At 39.7% G+C, this 19,341-nt stretch overlaps 1 long non-coding RNA gene across 1 annotated transcript in view; it reads right to left on the bottom strand.

Moving 5' to 3' along the window:
- LOC137627431 (uncharacterized) overlaps nt 1–16,860 on the bottom strand; it is a 31,853-nt gene extending 14,993 nt beyond the window's left edge. Inside the window, exon 1 of the long non-coding RNA XR_011041165.1 lies at nt 16,821–16,860. This is a non-coding gene — a long non-coding RNA (uncharacterized lncRNA). The remainder of the gene's footprint in view (nt 1–16,820) is intronic.
- Nucleotides 16,861–19,341: the final 2,481 nt, after the last annotated feature.

The raw sequence follows: 19,341 nt of genomic DNA, 5'->3' as shown, positions 1-19,341 counted from the left end.
CAGTCGCTAAAACATTCACAAGCCTGGTTCCAGTCGCTAAAACATTCACAAGCCTGGTTCCAGTCGCTAAAACATTCACAAGCCTGGTTCCAGTCGCTAAAACATTCACAAGCCTGGTTCCAGTCGCTAAAACATTCACAAGCCTGGTTCCAGTCGCTAAACATTCACAAGCCTGGTTCCAGTCGCTAAACATTCACAAGCCTGGTTCCAGTCGCTAAACATTCACAAACCTGGTTCCAGTCGGTAAACATTCACAAGCCTGGTTCCAGTCGGTAAACATTCACAAGCCTGGTTCCAGTCTGTAAACATTCACAAGCCTGGTTCCAGTCTGTAAACATTCACAAGCCTGGTTCCAGTCGGTAAACATTCACAAGCCTGGTTCCAGTCGGTAAACATTCACAAGCCTGGTTCCAGTCGGTAAACATTCACAAGCCTGGTTCCAGTCGGTAAACATTCACAAGCCTGGTTCCAGTCGGTAAACATTCACAAGCCTGGTTCCAGTCGGTAAACATTCACAAGCCTGTAACCAAAGTCTCTTAAACATACACAAGCCAAGACTCAAAGTCGCTAAGGATTCACAAGCATGTAACCCGAGTCGCTAAGCAGTCAAAAGCGTGTAACCCGTGTTACTAAACATTTGCATTTGTTTAACAAAGTTCACTAAACTTTCACAATTGTTTAACCAAAGTCTCTAAAACTTCGCAAGTGTAACCAAAATCTCTAAACCTTCGCAAATGTGTAACCAAAATCTCTAAACCTTCGCAGATGTGTAACCAAAATCTCTAAACCTTCACAGATGTGTAACCAAAATCTCTAAACCTTCACAGGCATGTAACCAACTTCTCTAAACCTTCACAGGCTGTAATCAACTTCTCAACATTCACAGGCATGTAACCAACGTCTCAACATTCACAAGTGTGAAACCAACTTTAGAAGTGTGAAACCAAAGTCTCTAAACTTTAGAAGTGTGAAACCAAAGTCTCTAAACTTTAGAAGTGTGAAACCAAAGTCTCTAAACTTTAGAAGTGTGAAACCAAAGTCTCTAAACTTTAGAAGTGTGAAACCAAAGTCTCTAAACTTTAGAAGTGTGAAACCAAAGTCTCTAAACTTTAGAAGTGTGAAACCAAAGTCTCTAAACTTTAGAAGTGTGAAACCAAAGTCTCTAAACCTTCACTAGTGTGAAACCAGTCTCTAAACCTTCACTAGTGTGAAACCAGTCTCTCTAAACCTTCACAAATGTGAAACCAGTCTCTCTAAACCTTCACTAGTGTGAAACCAGTCTCTCTAAACCTTCACTAGTGTGAAACCAGTCTCTCTAAACCTTCACTAGTGTGAAACCAGTCTCTCTAAACCTTCACTAGTGTGAAACCAGTCTCTCTAAACCTTCACTAGTGTGAAACCAGTCTCTCTAAACCTTCACTAGTGTGAAACCAGTCTCTCTAAACCTTCACTAGTGTGAAACCAGTCTCTCTAAACCTTCACTAGTGTGAAACCAGTCTCTCTAAACCTTCACTAGTGTGAAACCAGTCTCTCTAAACCTTCACTAGTGTGAAACCAGTCTCTCTAAACCTTCACTAGTGTGAAACCAGTCTCTCTAAACCTTCACAAGTGTGAAACCAGAGTCTCTAAATTTCCACAAGTGTGAAACCAAAGTCTCTAAATTTCCACAAGTGTGAAACCAAAGTCTATAAAATTCAACAAGTGTGAAACCAAAGTCTATAAAATTCAACAAGTGTGAAACCAAAGTCTATAAAATTCAACAAGTGTGAAACCAAAGTCTATAAACTTCAACAAGTGTGAAACCAGAGTCTCTAAACTTCAACAAGTGTGAAACCAAAGTCTCTAAACTTCAACAAGTGTGAAACCAAAGTCTCTAAATTTCCACAAGCGTAAAACCAAAGTCTCTAAACTTCCACAAACGTAAAACCAGAGTCTCTCAACCTTCACAAGTGTGATACCAAAGTCTCTAATCCTTCACAATTGTGAAATCAAAGTCTCTAAAACTTCCACAAGCGTGATACCGAAGTCTCTAAACCTTCACAAGTGTGCAAACAAAGTCTCTATAACTTCACAAGTGTGAGACTAACCTCCGCAAGTGTGAAACCAAAGTCTCTAAATTTCCACAAGTGTGAAACCAAAGTCTCTAAATTTCCACAAGTGTGAAACCAAAGTCTCTAAATTTCCACAAGTGTGAAACCAAAGTCTATAAAATTCAACAAGTGTGAAACCAAAGTCTATAAACTTCAACAAGTGTGAAACCAGAGTCTCTAAACTTCAACAAGTGTGAAACCAAAGTCTCTAAACTTCAACAAGTGTGAAACCAAAGTCTCTAAATTTCCACAAGCGTAAAACCAAAGTCTCTAAACTTCCACAAACGTAAAACCAGAGTCTCTCAACCTTCACAAGTGTGATACCAAAGTCTCTAATCCTTCACAATTGTGAAATCAAAGTCTCTAAAACTTCCACAAGCGTGAAACCAAAGTCTCTCAACCTTCACTAGTGTGAAACCAAAGTCAAAACTTCCACAAGAGTGAAACCAAAGTGTCAACACTTCCACAAGCGTAAAACCAGTCTCTCTAAAACTTCCACAAGCGTGAAACCAAAGTCTCTAAACCTTCACTAGTGTGACACCAAAGTCTAAACCTTCACTAGTGTGAAACCACAGTCTCTAAACCTTCACAAGTGTGAAACCAAAGTCTCTAAACCTTCACAAGTGTGACACCAAAGTCTAAACCTTCACTAGTGTGACACCACAGTCTCTAAACCTTCACAAGTGTGATACCAAAGTCTCTAATCCTTCACAAGTGTGATACCAAAGTCTCTAAACCTTCACAAGTGTGAAATCAAAGTCTCTAAACCTTCACAAGTGTGAAATCAAAGTCTCTAAACCTTCACAAGTGTGAAACCAAAGTCTCTAAACCTTCACAAGTGTGAAACCAAAGTCTCTAATACTTCACAAGTGTGAAATCAAAGTCTCTAATACTTCACAATTGTGAAATCAAAATCTCTAATACTTCACAATTGTGAAATCAAAGTCTCTAAACCTTTAAAAGTGTGAAACCAAAGTCTCTAAACCTTCGCAAGTATGAGACTAACCTCTGCAAGTGTGAAACCAAAGTCTCTTAAACTTCCACAAGTGTGAAACCAAATTCTCTTAAACTTCCACAAGTGTGAAACCAAATTCTCTTAAACTTCCACAAGTGTGAAACCAAATTCTCTTAAACTTCCACAAGTGTGAAACCAAAGTGTCTACACTTTCACAAGTGTGAAACCAAAGTGTCTACACTTTCACAAGTGTGAAACCAAAGTGTCTACACTTTCACAAGTGGGAAACCAAAGTGTCTACACTTTCACAAGTGGGAAACCAAAGTGTCTACACTTTCACAAGTGGGAAACCAAAGTGTCTACACTTTCACAAGTGGGAAACCAAAGTGTCTACACTTTCACAAGTGGGAAACCAAAGTGTCTACACTTTCACAAGTGGGAAACCAAAGTGTCTACACTTTCACAAGTGGGAAACCAAAGTGTCTACACTTTCACAAGTGGGAAACCAAAGTGTCTACACTTTCACAAGTGGGAAACCAAAGTGTCTACACTTTCACAAGTGGGAAACCAAAGTGTCTACACTTTCACAAGTGGGAAACCAAAGTGTCTACACTTTCACAAGTGGGAAACCAAAGTGTCTACACTTTCACAAGTGGGAAACCAAAGTGTCTACACTTTCACAAGTGGGAAACCAAAGTGTCTACACTTTCACAAGTGGGAAACCAAAGTGTCTACACTTTCACAAGTGGGAAACCAAAGTGTCTACACTTCCACAAGTGGGAAACCAAAGTGTCTACACTTCCACAAGTGGGAAACCAAGGTGTCTACACTTCCACAAGTGGGAAACCAAGGTGTCTACACTTCCACAAGTGGGAAACCAAGGTGTCTACACTTCCACAAGTGGGAAACCAAGGTGTCTACACTTCCACAAGTGGGAAACCAAGGTGTCTATACTTCCACAAGTGTGAAACCAAAGTGTCTACACTTCCACAAGCGTGAACCCAGAGTGTCTACACTTCCACAACCGTGAACCCAAAGTCTCTAAACTTCCACAAGCGTAAAACCAGTCTCTATAAACATCCACAAGCGTGATACCGAAGTCTCTAAACCTTCACAAGTGTGCAAACAAAGTCTCTAAACCTTCACAAGTGTGAGACTAACCTCTGCAAGTGTGAAACCAAAGTCTAAATTTCCACAAGTGTGAAACCAGTCTCTCTAAACTTCCACAAGTGTGAAACCAAAGTCTCTAAACTTCCACAAGTGTGAAACCAAAGTCTCTAAACTTCCACAAGTGTGAAACCAAAGTCTCTAAACTTCCACAAGTGTGAAACCAAAGTCTCTAAACTTCCACAAGCGTGAAACCAAAGTCTCTAAACTTCCACAAGTGTGAAATCAAAGTGTCAAAGCTTCCACAAGCGTGAAACCAAAGTCTCTAAGCTTCCACAAGCGTGAAACCAAAGTCTCTAAGCTTCCACAAGCGTGAAACCAAAGTCTCTAAGCTTCCACAAGCGTGAAACCAAAGTCTCTAAGCTTCCACAAGCGTGAAACCAAAGTCTCTAAGCTTCCACAAGCGTGAAACCAAAGTCTCTAAGCTTCCACAAGCGTGAAACCAAAGTCTCTAAGCTTCCACAAGCGTGAAACCAAAGTCTCTAAGCTTCCACAAGCGTGAAACCAAAGTCTCTAAGCTTCCACAAGCGTGAAACCAAAGTCTCTAAGCTTCCACAAGCGTGAAACCAAATTCTCTTAAACTTCCACAAGTGTGAAACCAAAGTCCTACACTTCCACAAGTGTGAAACCAAAGTGTCTACACTTTCACAAGTGTGAAACCAAAGTGTCTACACTTTCACAAGTGGGAAACCAAAGTGTCTACACTTTCACAAGTGGGAAACCAAAGTGTCTACACTTTCACAAGTGGGAAACCAAAGTGTCTACACTTTCACAAGTGGGAAACCAAAGTGTCTACACTTTCACAAGTGGGAAACCAAAGTGTCTACACTTTCACAAGTGGGAAACCAAAGTGTCTACACTTTCACAAGTGGGAAACCAAAGTGTCTACACTTTCACAAGTGGGAAACCAAAGTGTCTACACTTTCACAAGTGGGAAACCAAAGTGTCTACACTTTCACAAGTGGGAAACCAAAGTGTCTACACTTTCACAAGTGGGAAACCAAAGTGTCTACACTTTCACAAGTGGGAAACCAAAGTGTCTACACTTTCACAAGTGGGAAACCAAAGTGTCTACACTTTCACAAGTGGGAAACCAAAGTGTCTACACTTTCACAAGTGGGAAACCAAAGTGTCTACACTTTCACAAGTGGGAAACCAAAGTGTCTACACTTCCACAAGTGGGAAACCAAGGTGTCTACACTTCCACAAGTGGGAAACGAAGGTGTCTACACTTCCACAAGCGTGAAACCAAAGTGTCTACACTTCCACAAGCGTGAAACCAAAGTGTCTACACTTCCACAAGCGTGAAACCAAAGTGTCTACACTTCCACAAGCGTGAAACCAAAGTGTCTACACTTCCACAAGCGTGAAACCAAAGTGTCTACACTTCCACAAGCGTGAAACCAAAGTGTCTACACTTCCACAAGCGTGAAACCAAAGTGTCTACACTTCCACAAGTGGGAAACCAAGGTGTCTACACTTCCACAAGTGGGAAACCATGGTGTCTATACTTCCACAAGTGTGAAACCAAAGTGTCTACACTTCCACAAGCGTGAAACCAAAGTGTCTACACTTCCACAAGCGTGAAACCAAAGTGTCTACACTTCCACAAGCGTGAAACCAAAGTGTCTACACTTCCACAACCGTGAACCCAGAGTGTCTACACTTCCACAACCGTGAACCCAGAGTGTCTACACTTCCACAACCGTGAACCCAGAGTGTCTACACTTCCACAACCGTGAACCCAGAGTGTCTACACTTCCACAACCGTGAACCCAGAGTGTCTACACTTCCACAACCGTGAACCCAGAGTGTCTACACTTCCACAACCGTGAACCCAGAGTGTCTACACTTCCACAACCGTGAACCCAAAGTGTCTACACTTCCACAACCGTAAACCCAAAGTGTCTACACTCCCACAACCGTAAACCCAAAGTGTCTACACTTCCACAAGCGTGAACCCAAAGTGTCTAAACTTCCACAAGCGTAAAACCAGTCTCTATAAACATCCACAAGCGTGATACCGAAGTCTCTAAACCTTCACAAGTGTGCAAACAAAGTCTCTAAACCTTCACAAGTGTGAGACTAACCTCTGCAAGTGTGAAACCAGTCTCTCCAAACTTCCACAAGTGTGAAACCAAAGTCTCTAAACTTCCACAAGTGTGAAACCAAAGTCTCTAAACTTCCATAAGCGTGAAACCAAAGTCTCTAAGCTTCCATAAGCGTGAAACCAAAGTCTCTAAGCTTCCACAAGCGTGAAACCAAAGTCTCTAAGCTTCCACAAGCGTGAAACCAAAGTCTCTAAGCTTCCACAAGCGTGAAACCAAAGTCTCTAAGCTTCCACAAGCGTGAAACCAAAGTCTCTAAGCTTCCACAAGCGTGAAACCAAAGTCTCTAAGCTTCCACAAGCGTGAAACCAAAGTCTCTAAGCTTCCACAAGCGTGAAACCAAAGTCTCTAAGCTTCCACAAGCGTGAAACCAAAGTCTCTAAGCTTTAACAAGCGTGAAACCAAAGTCTCTAAGCTTCCACAAGTGTGAAACCTAAGTCTCTATGCTTCCACAAGCTTGAAACCTAAGTCTTTAAGCTTCCACAATCGTAAAACCTAAGTCCCTAAACTCCCACAAGCCTTCCACAAGCGTAAAACCAGAGTGTCAACACTTCCACAAGCGTAAAACCAGTGTCTCAACACTTCCACATGCATAAAACCAGTGTCTCTAAAACTTCTACAAGCGTGAAACCAAAGTCTCTCAACCTTCACTAGTGTGAAACCAAAGTCAAAACTTCCACAAGAGTGAAACCAAAGTGTCAACACTTCCACAAGCGTAAAACCAGTCTCTCTAAAACTTCCACAAGCGTGAAACCAAAGTCTCTAAACCTTCACTAGTGTGAAACCAAAGTCTAAACCTTCACTAGTGTGAAACCACAGTCTCTAAACCTTCACAAGTGTGCAAACAAAGTCTCTAAACCTTCACAAGTGTGAGACTAACCTCTGCAAGTGTGAAACCAGTCTCTCTAAACTTCCACAAGTGTGAAACCAAAGTCTCTAACTTCCACAAGTGTGAAACCAAAGTCTCTAAACTTCCATAAGCGTGAAACCAAAGTCTCTAAGCTTCCACAAGCGTGAAACCAAAGTCTCTAAGCTTCCACAAGCGTGAAACCAAAGTCTCTAAGCTTCCACAAGCGTGAAACCAAAGTCTCTAAGCTTCCACAAGCGTGAAACCAAAGTCTCTAAGCTTCCACAAGCGTGAAACCAAAGTCTCTAAGCTTCCACAAGCGTGAAACCAAAGTCTCTAAGCTTCCACAAGCGTGAAACCAAAGTCTCTAAGCTTCCACAAGCGTGAAACCAAAGTCTCTAAGCTTCCACAAGCGTGAAACCAAAGTCTCTAAGCTTCCACAAGCGTGAAACCAATGTCTCTAAGCTTCCACAAGCGTGAAACCAAAGTCTCTAAGCTTCCACAAGCGTGAAACCAAAGTCTCTAAGCTTCCACAAGCGTGAAACCAAAGTCTCTAAGCTTCCACAAGCGTGAAACCAAAGTCTCTAAGCTTCCACAAGCGTGAAACCAAAGTCTCTAAGCTTCCACAAGTGTGAAACCTAAGTCTCTATGCTTCCACAAGCTTGAAACCTAAGTCTTTAAGCTTCCACAATCGTAAAACCTAAGTCCCTAAACTCCCACAAGCCTTCCACAAGCGTAAAACCAGAGTGTCAACACTTCCACAAGCTTAAAACCAGTGTCTCAACACTTCCACATGCATAAAACCAGTGTCTCTAAAACTTCTACAAGCGCGAAACCAAAGTCTCTAAAACTTCCACAAGCGTGAAACCAAAGTCTCAACCTTCACTAGTGTGAAACCAAAGTCAAAACTTCCACAAGAGTGAAACCAAAGTGTCAACACTTCCACAAGCGTAAAACCAGTCTCTCTAAAACTTCCACAAGCGTGAAACCAAAGTCTCTAAACCTTCACTAGTGTGACACCAAAGTCTAAACCTTCACTAGTGTGAAACCACAGTCTCTAAACCTTCACAAGTGTGAAACCAAAGTCTCTAAACCTTCACAAGTGTGAAACCAAAGTCTCTAATCCTTCACAATTGTGAAATCAAAGTCTCTAATCCTTCACAATTGTGAAACTAGTGTGTAAACCTTCACAAGTGTGAAACCAAAGTCTCTCAACCTTCACAAGTGTGAGACTAACCTCTGCAAGTGTGAAACCAAAGTCTCTAAATTTCCACAAGTGTGAAACCAAAGTCTCTTAAACTTCCACAAGTGTGAAACCAAAGTCTCTTAAACTTCCACAAGTGTGAAACCAAAGTCTTTAAACTTCCACAAGTGTGAAACCAAAGTCTCTAAACTAACACAAGTGTGAAACCAAAGTCTCTAAACTAACACAAGTGTGAAACCAAAGTGTCTAAACTTTCACAAGTGTGAAACCAAAGTGTCTAAACTTTCACAAGTGTGAAACCAAAGTGTCTAAACTTTCACAAGTGTGAAACCAGTGTCTAAACTTTCACAAGTGTGAAACCAAAGTGTCTAAACTTTCACAAGTGTGAAACCAAAGTGTCTAAACTTTCACAAGTGTGAAACCAAAGTGTCTAAACTTTCACAAGTGTGAAACCAAAGTGTCTAAACTTTCACAAGTGTGAAACCAAAGTGTCTAAACTTTCACAAGTGTGAAACCAAAGTGTCTAAACTTTCACAAGTGTGAAACCAAAGTGTCTAAACTTTCACAAGTGTGAAACCAAAGTGTCTAAACTTTCACAAGTGTGAAACCAAAGTGTCTAAACTTTCACAAGTGTGAAACCAAAGTGTCTAAACTTTCACAAGTGTGAAACCATGTGATGAAACCAAAGTGTCTACACTTTCACAAGTGGGAAACCAAAGTGTCTACACTTCCACAAGTGGGAAACCAAAGTGTCTACACTTCCACAAGTGCGAAACCAAAGTGTCTACACTTCCACAAGTGGGAAACCAAAGTGTCTACACTTCCACAAGTGGGAAACCAAAGTGTCTACACTTCCACAAGTGGGAAACCAAAGTGTCTACACTTCCACAAGTGGGAAACCAAAGTGTCTACACTTCCACAAGTGGGAAACCAAAGTGTCTACACTTCCACAAGCGTGAAACCAAAGTGTCTACACTTCCACAAGCGTGAACCCAAAGTGTCTACACTTCCACAAGCGTGAACCCAAAGTGTCTACACTTCCACAAGCGTGAACCCAAAGTGTCTACACTTCCACAAGCGTGAAACCAAAGTCTCTATATTATTATTATTATTATTACTATCCAAGCTACAACCCTAGTTGGAAAAGCAAGATGCTATAAGCCCAGGGGCTCCAACAGGGAAAAATAGCCCAGTGAGGAAAGGAAATAAGGAAATAAATAAATGAAGAGAACAAATAAACAATAAATCATTCTAAAAACAGTAACAACGTCAAAACAGACATGTCATATATAAACTATTAACAACATCAAAAACAAATATGTCATAAATAAACTATAAAAAGACTCATGTCCGCTTGGTCAACAAAAAAGCATTTGCTCCAACTTTGAACTTTTGAAGTTCTACTGATTCAACCACCCGATTAGGAAGATCATTCCACAACTTGGTAACAGCTGGAATAAAACTTCTAGAGTACTGCGTAGTATTGAGCCTCGTGATGGAGAAGGCCTGGCTATTAGAATTAACTGCCTGCCTAGTATTACGAACAGGATAGAATTGTCCAGGGAGATCTGAATGTAAAGGATGGTCAGAGTTATGAAAAATCTTATGCAACATGCATAATGAACTAATTGAACGACGGTGCCAGAGATTAATATCTAGATCAGGAATAAGAAATTTAATAGACCGTAAGTTTGTCCAACAAATTAAGATGAGAATCAGCAGCTGAAGACCAAACAGGAGAACAATACTCAAAACAAGGTAGAATGAAAGAATTAAAACTTCTTCAGAATAGATTGATCACCGAAAATCTTTAAAGACTTTCTCAATAAGCCTATTTTTTGTGCAATTGAAGAAGACAGACCTTATATGTTTCTCAAAAGTAAATTTACTGTCGAGAATCACACCTAAAATTTTGAAAGAGTCATACATATTTAAAGAAACATTATCAATACTGAGATCCGGATGTTGAGGAGCCACCGTCCTTGACCTACTTACAATCATACTTTGAGTTTTGTTAGGATTCAACTTCATACCCCATAATTTGCACCATGCACTAATTCTAGCTAAATCTCTATTAAGAGATTCACCAACCCTAGATCTACATTCAGGGGATGGAATTGATGCAAAGAGAGTAGCATCATCAGCATATGCAATAAGCTTGTTTTCTAGGCCAAACCACATGTCATGTGTATATAGTATGAAAAGTAATGGGGCAAGAACACTACCCTGTGGAACACCGGATATCACATTCCTATAATCACTATGGTGCCCATCAACAACAACTCTTTGAGCTCTATTACTTAAAAAATCAATAATAATGCTAAGAAACAATCCACCCACTCCCAACTGTTTCAGTTTGAAAACAAGGGCCTCATGATTAACACGGTCAAAGGCAGCACTAAAATCAAGGCCAATCATACGAACTTCCCGACCACAATCAAGGGATTTCTGTACAGCATTGGAGATTGTAAGAAGGGCATCACATGCTCCAAGGCCTTTACGAAAACCAAATTGCAAACTAGGGAGTAGATGATTACCTTCAGCAAACCTATTAAGACGTTTTGCCAGAAGACGTTCAAAAACTTTAGATAATATGGGAGTTATGGAAGTTGGGCGGTAATCAGTGGGACTTGAGCTACCACAAACACATTTACATAGAGGAGTAACATTACCAATTCTCCAACTGGTGCTAAAAGCTCCTCTTCTTGCTAACTTGCGCAAAATAACAGATAACTTTGGAGCTAAGAAATCTACTGTCTTTATAAAAAACAAAGGAAAAATACCATTTGGGTCTACACCTCCATAAGCATCAAGGTCCATCAACAGAGCTTTAATCTCACGAGATCGAAAAGCTAAACTAGTTAGTTTAGCCTCAGGAAAACAGGAATGAGGAAGTTCAAGTTTTTCATTACTCTGTTTACTGTCAAAAACATCAGCCAAAAGGGTTGCCTTTTCCACAAGCGTAAAACCAGTCTCTCTAAACTTCCACAAGCGTGAAACCAAAGTCTCTAAACCTTCACAAGTGTGAAACCAAAGTCTCTAAACCTTCACAAGTGTGAGTCTAAATTTCCACAAGTGTGAAACCAAAGTCTTAAATTTCCACAAGTGTGAAACCAAAGTCTTAAATTTCCACAAGTGTGAAACCAAAGTCTTAAATTTCCACAAGTGTGAAACCAAAGTCTCTTAAACTTCCACAAGTGTGAAACCAAAGTCTCTTAAACTTCCACAAGCGTGAAACCAAAGTCTCTTAAACTTCCACAAGCGTGAAACCACTCTCTCTTAACCTTCCACAAGCGTGAAGCCAGAGTCTCTTAAACTTCCACAAGCGTGAAACCAGAGTCTCTTAAACTTCCACAAGCGTGAAACCAGAGTCTCTTAAACTTCCACAAGCGTGAAACCAGAGTCTCTTAAACTTCCACAAGCGTGAAACCAGAGTCTCTTAAACTTCCACAAGCGTGAAACCAGAGTCTCTTAAACTTCCACAAGCGTGAAACCAGAGTCTCTTAAACTTCCACAAGTGTGAAACCAGAGTCTCTTAAACTTCCACAAGCGTGAAACCAAAGTCTCTAAGCTTCCACAAGCGTGAAACCAAAGTCTCTAAAACTTCCACAAGCGTGAAACCAAAGTCTCTAAAACTTCCACAAGCGTGACACCAAAGTCTCTAAAACTTCCACAAGCGTGACACCAAAGTCTCTAAAACTTCCACAAGCGTGACACCAAAGTCTCTAAAACTTCCACAAGCGTGACACCAAAGTCTCTAAAACTTCACTAGCGTGACACCAAAGTCTCTAAAACTTCACTAGCGTGACACCAAAGTCTCTAAAACTTCACTAGCGTGACACCAAAGTCTCTAAAACTTCACTAGCGTGACACCAAAGTCTCTAAAACTTCACTAGCGTGACACCAAAGTCTCTAAAACTTCACTAGTGTGACACCAAAGTCTCTAAAACTTCACTAGTGTGACACCAAAGTCTCTAAAACTTCACTAGTGTGACACCAAAGTCTCTAAAACTTCACTAGTGTGACACCAAAGTCTCTAAAACTTCACTAGTGTGACACCAAAGTCTCTAAACATTCACTAGTGTGACACCAAAGTCTCTAAACCTTCACTAGTGTGACACCAAAGTCTCTAAAACTTCACCAGTGTGACACCAGTCTCTCTAAACATTCACCAGTGTGACACCAAAGTCTCTAAGCTTCCACAAGCGTGAAACCAAAGTCTCTAAGCTTCCACAAGCGTGAAACCAAAGTCTCTAAGCTTCCACAAGCGTGAAACCAAAGTCTCTAAACCTTCACCAGCGTAAAACCAAAGTCTCTAAACCTTCACCAGCGTGACACCAAAGTCTCTAAACCTTCACCAGTGTGACACCAAAGTCTCTAAACCTTCACCAGTGTGACACCAAAGTCTCTAAACCTTCACCAGTGTGACACCAAAGTCTCTAAACCTTCACCAGTGTGACACCAAAGTCTCTAAACCTTCACCAGTGTGACACCAAAGTCTCTAAACCTTCACCAGTGTGACACCAAAGTCTCTAAACCTTCACCAGTGTGACACCAAAGTCTCTAAACCTTCACCAGTGTGACACCAAAGTCTCTAAACCTTCACCAGTGTGACACCAAAGTCTCTAAACCTTCACCAGTGTGACACCAAAGTCTCTAAACATTCACCAGTGTGACACCAAAGTCTCTAAACCTTCACCAGTGTGACACCAAAGTCTCTAAACATTCACCAGTGTGACACCAAAGTCTCTAAACATTCACCAGTGTGACACCAAAGTCTCTAAACATTCACCAGTGTGACACCAAAGTCTCTAAACATTCACCAGTGTGACACCAAAGTCTCTAAACATTCACCAGTGTGACACCAAAGTCTCTAAACATTCACCAGTGTGACACCAAAGTCTCTAAACATTCACCAGTGTGACACCAAAGTCTCTAAACATTCACCAGTGTGACACCAAAGTCTCTAAACATTCACCAGTGTGACACCAAAGTCTCTAAACATTCACCAGTGTGACACCAAAGTCTCTAAACATTCACCAGTGTGACACCAAAGTCTCTAAATATTCACTAGTGTGACACCAAAGTCTCTAAATATTCACCAGTGTGACACCAAAGTCTCTAAACATTCACCAGTGTGACACCAAAGTCTCTAAACATTCACTAGTGTGACACCAAAGTCTCTAAACATTCACCAGTGTGACACCAAAGTCTCTAAACATTCACCAGTGTGACACCAAAGTCTCTAAACATTCACTAGTGTGACACCAAAGTCTCTAAACATTCACGGTAATTGTGTAGGAGACCTCCGCGCTCGATTTAAAAGTTTCTAAAAGTAGAAAACGAAAGAAAACAGTAAATTAGAGCTACAGTTACCTTGAAACTGAGATAATCCTCCTACAACCACCTAACTCTTACACAGAAAATGTAAGCATAAACCTACTACTACAATTATGGGGGACCCCAGTGGGAAGCGGGGTTTTTGGGTGGGGGGAGGAGGAGAAAAGTGATTTTTTCGGGGCACTACCGAACCTAATACAACTACCTACCCTACCCTGGGGGCCATGTACCCCTACCTAGGCCTACCGGGGGGGGGGGTGGCTCCGCCCCCCCTGCGACCCCCCCTTAAGGCCACAGTAATTTTCAGGGCACCACCGAACCTAAGACACCCACCTAACCTAGCCTATGGGGCCATGTACACCTAGCTAGGCCTACCGGTGGGGCTCCGCCCCCCCTGCGACCTCCCCTAAGGCCACAGTAATTTTCAGGGCACCACCGAACCTAAGACACCCACCTAACCTAGCCTATGGGGCCCCGTACCCCTAAACGAAACAAATTCAAATGAAAACGCCTTTTGCAAAAAAAGGAACACAAACTTCAAATTAGTCTCAATATCTAACTTTGCGTTTCCAAACCATGTACCTTTGAAACAAGACACGAAAAAATTGCACCTCCTCTTCCTTTTCCCACGAGTAACCACACTACGATCACACCGGAATGCTAATTTGTTGTAATCTATACGGCACACATTTTCACAATTAGGGCACTTTTTCTCTGCCAAAATCAAACCATGACGTTGAGCAAAGGCAATTAGCAAATCAACTTTCCCTGAATAATGTACACAAAAATCCCCATAAGAAATAAAGCAATTGTCACAAGTGACACAGTCGGAACGGGATGAAGGTCCTGCTAATTGCTCCATACTTCACGGCAAAATGAGCTTTTCAGTTTGAAGGGAGATCCGGGACGTGCAAAAATATTCCTCCGCGGAACTTCACGTAAACTGTGGTAACTGGTGGAAAAATAGCAGGGATAAGTGAAGTAATAAGTGTCAGCATTGGCTAGATTTGTAAAAACCGCCATGATTGGTTTTCAAACAGTGTGACGTCAAGAAAACACCTGTTATTGGTTAGAATAGCATTGAGAACTAGTCTGCCATACGCAGTAAGGCGGTGAAACAGCTCATTTTAGCCAAGACATCACACAGTAAACAAAAACAAACACTTAGAAAAAATCCAAGTGAAACATAACTATACACACTAATATCTTCGTTAAATAGAAGCTGCTCATATATTGACTATTATATAAGCGTTCTATATGATATAGTGAATTGTAGGTGTTTAAATTCTTCAAGATCTTCCGCGGAGCTCTCCTACACATTTACCACATTCACTAGTGTGACACCAAAGTCTCTAAACATTCACTAGTGTGACACCAGTCTCTATACCTTCACTAGTGTGACACCAGTCTCTATACCTTCACTAGTGTGACACCAGTCTCTATACCTTCACTAGTGTGACACCAGTCTCTATACCTTCACTAGTGTGACACCAGTCTCTATACCTTCACTAGTGTGACACCAGTCTCTATACCTTCACTAGGGTGACACCAGTCTCTATACCTTCACTAGGGTGACACCAGTCTCTATACCTTCACTAGTGTGACACCAGTCTCTATACCTTCACTAGTGTGACACCAGTCTATACCTTCACTAGTGTGACACCAGTCTCTATACCTTCACTAGTGTGACACCAGTCTCTATACCTTCACTAGTGTGACACCAGTCTCTATACCTTCACTAGTGTGACACCAGTCTCTATACCTTCACTAGTGTGACACCAAAGAGAGAGTATACCTTCACTAGTGTGACACCAAAGTCTCTCTATACCTTCACTAGTGTGACACCAAAGTAAACTTACATAGATGTGTAACCAGTCACTAAACTTTTCCAGCGTGTAACCAAAGGCACAAACCTCATTAGAGAGTTTAGTTGACTACCCCTTTGTTCAGTAACATGTCTTATTTTAGATATTTAGAGTTACTTTAAGAATTGATTATCTATAAAGTCAAGTTTAAAGGCAGTGTGTAAAGTTTATGAATGTTTACACTGATTAAATAAAGTTTGAAATTGGGGGATATTTGATTTAGTGCAAGGTCGTCGAGACAGACTTAAGTGACTTCGTCGATTTAAGCTAAATCTTTTCTCGTAGCCTTCAACACTAAAAAGTGTAATAGCTGCAGTTGTATGAAATTAGTATCGAAGTCAATGTAATCACTTATTAAAAAGTGCACAAAATTGAAAGTGCACCAGTGTTTAGGTTAAATAGATTAATGAAAAATAAATTAGGGAGTTTGATCCTTGTCCTTATTTACAACCAAACCTTAGAACACGTAAAAATAAAAGTTTGATCACCACCACTAGATTCACTTTTATTCAAATAAAACTTTACTCCAATCAACGCATCACCTGCGATAGAAAACCATCCAACATTAAAAATTAATGGAAAAGGTTACACGAGACCAATTGATATGGATTTTTTCTATCAAATAGATATGATCTATTCATTTTAGCCCAAAAATTACCAGTTACATCGACAATATTTTCTCAAAAATTTCTAACTAGATTACTGGAAACGAAAGCACGTACATATCACTTAAGATACCAAATTTCCATTACAAAAATCTTATCTATGACAATGAACAATTGAGTTACATGAAAAAGTTTTTCTCCAGCTGGCACAACTACAAGTGTCACCGAATACAGTTTCACGAGATATACTAAATGCTTCAAAATATGAAACCAAACCCTTTTATAAAAACTATTAAAGTTTTATTGCTTTGCATGTGTAAGTACTCATGACCTGAAATTTCTAGACAAAAACTAGTTGAGCAGTCAAATACTTGAAAAATGCATACAATATAAAAGAACATGAAACCCCTTGTCTCGTATGGAGGACTCGCAACGTGTGAGGAACTGTATGAAAAGTATGAAATTTGGATAGTCAGACAGTGATGCCAACAATAGTTCGCAACAGCAATTCTGTAATTTCCGCATATTACTTGAAATTGGGGAACTAAATACAACTAATGTAAAGTTCGTAATAAAAAAAAAAAATAAATAAAAAAAAAAAAAAAAAAAAAAAAAAAAAAAAAAAAAAAAAAAACTTACGTGTCATATCCACGATTGACGTTCACAACCTCAACTCAATGACATAAATGGCGTTGAGAAGTCTGAAGTTCTATAAAGTAGAACTTTGAAAATCAAGGAAGCAGAAAGCCGTGTTCTGCCGTCCTTGGGAGACAGGTGGCTCCATCTGTATTTGGTAATCAATGACCAACATTGCTTATGAAAATTCTAACTTTTTTATAGAATTGTACATTGGAAGCCACTTTATTGATACTGATGAACATAGTTTTACTAAAATTATAGCTAAATTTCACATATAATTAAATTATTAAGAAAGTTTCTGCTCCTGTCTAGGATAAAAGATTATAAGATTTTAAATATTTTCAACATTCTATTGTGAATAGCAGGATAACACTAACTGTATAGGTGAAAAAAAAGGTGGATGAAAAATAAAAAACAGGCCACAACTGAAGTGGAGCACTGGTCAAGATCTAGCCCTTTATCTGGTACATTTTGCTTCAAAATGTATGGGATACAAGTATCATTACAATAATTTCAATACTCGCATGGGACGATCAAGAAATGTGTTTTGCAATCAATTTGGTAGCATTGTTTCGAGCATTTTAGGAATCAAAGTTGAGGGAGAACGTCTAGAATTAACTGCGTGGAAATGTGTTTTTATTCATTAATTACCTTACATGGATACAGCTGCGTTTACCTAAAACTCGCCTTCAAAATAAGCATCTTTTCTGCACATCGTTAATTGCAGTGTTTATACTCTTACGTTGACATATTTTGTTAAGAAGTGGCTAACCAGTCGTGACATTTTTTAGAATACTATCTGCATAAGATAATGTACATATCTAGTTTTAAAGGCAGTTACTACTAGATAGGAGAGAGTTTACTTGCTTTCTCAAGGTCATATTTTGATGCCTCTACTTCACTCACGAAATAATCAGAAACCGTGTTTTTGATGTCATCTGCTGCCGGTCCAGCTCGTACATTCATAAAATGTTCAAGCTCTTATACGTCATTTCTTGTTAAAGTGTTTTCAAAATGAAAACCATCGCGTTCTCTTACAAAGTTATGAAGAACATAGCTCTCTTTGACAATATTTATAACAAGATGGAGAGAAACGTTACTTAAAATTCCAAGTACACATTCAACATACCTTCTTCCTCTACTTAACGACCATTGAATAGTCTCCTTTTCACACTTAATAGTCTTCCTCCATATGGCCGCATTAAGTTTTCATGCAGACCAAATGCTTCATCCCCTAAAATTACAAAAGGCACACATGGTTTTTGAAAACCGGGCTATGGTTTTGGTTGGGGTAAAGGAAAGACATGTTGCTCACTATGTCTCTAGAAAGATGTATTTTTGAAAGTGGTCGAATCACAGTCTTTCTCATACGCTTCAAAGTTCTTTAAATGTTACATTTAAAGTTATTAGAAAAACTATTATCATTTATCAGTTCCCAAAGAGAGCAGCATATGCGCAATGCATGTCTATGGGAATTTAATGGGTGTACATAGTGAATTTTGTATCGTCTCTTATGGAAAAGGATAACTAGGTTATTTTTATTTATGTATCCTACAGTTCTTTATATATCTAGCTATGATTATTTAGGCAGGCGTACGAAAGTTTTTGTAAACTTAATAGTCATCTGTGCTATATTTCATTATTTTTGTAACCTTGGTGGTAATTTGCTTTCTATGTTATGTTTAATTTTTTGTTTGCAACTTCAATGATCATTCGATGCTAAAAGGTTAATTTCAGTTTATTTCATGTATGTACTGTTTGACTAACCATTTGTTTGCAAAATAACCACGTTTCCCATTTATCTTGCGCAAGGTATTCCCATTATATTTCACTTTAATGTTTTATTAAACCTTTGCCTACGAACTAAAGTTTTCCATCTCTTAGCCTAGCACATTTTATTAATTCAAGTTTACAAATACCGTGCAAATTTTGTGAGTAAGAACAGAGTAGGATAAAGTAATCACTGATTTTAACTGTACTCCTTTTCCTGATTTGTATCTGCTTTACAAAATAGTATTTGCAGTTTAAACTACATCATCGGGATACCCCATTGCAAACTATAAAATAAACTACTTTGGTTGTTTTATAGCCTCATTTTGGGTTTAAACTCTGAGGAAATCAAAATAATCACAAGCCTTCAATCATTTTATCTTGAAGATATGTGAGTTAAGGAACTTTAAATCTCAAATAGTTTGGTTGTAAACTTTTTCCTGCGCTGCTGAAGTGAAAGATCCTCATCCGAAAGTGTGGCTCGCCGGTAAGGCGTAGAACACCTTACTTAACCTATTCTGTACTGGTTCCCCCTCATGCTCTTCCATTATTGTATTTTATTAAATTATTGTCCAGCAATGTAAGTTGGAGAGTACTATCCCGTGCCAAGTACCTGAACACTGAAATGATATTGGTACTAAAAATAGAACATTACCCCTTGATATAAGACGGATTACGAACCGTAGTTTTAGGATCTACTGGCTTGGAATTATTGGCACTACCGTTATTCAGGCTAGGATCTAGATATCTG

This window comes from Palaemon carinicauda, chromosome 35 (genome assembly GCF_036898095.1).
Source record: "Palaemon carinicauda isolate YSFRI2023 chromosome 35, ASM3689809v2, whole genome shotgun sequence".
In the NCBI taxonomy this organism is placed as follows: Eukaryota; Metazoa; Arthropoda; class Malacostraca; order Decapoda; family Palaemonidae; genus Palaemon; species Palaemon carinicauda.
Note: the sequence above shows the minus strand (reverse complement) of the source record. Positions and strands in the feature narration are given on the sequence as shown.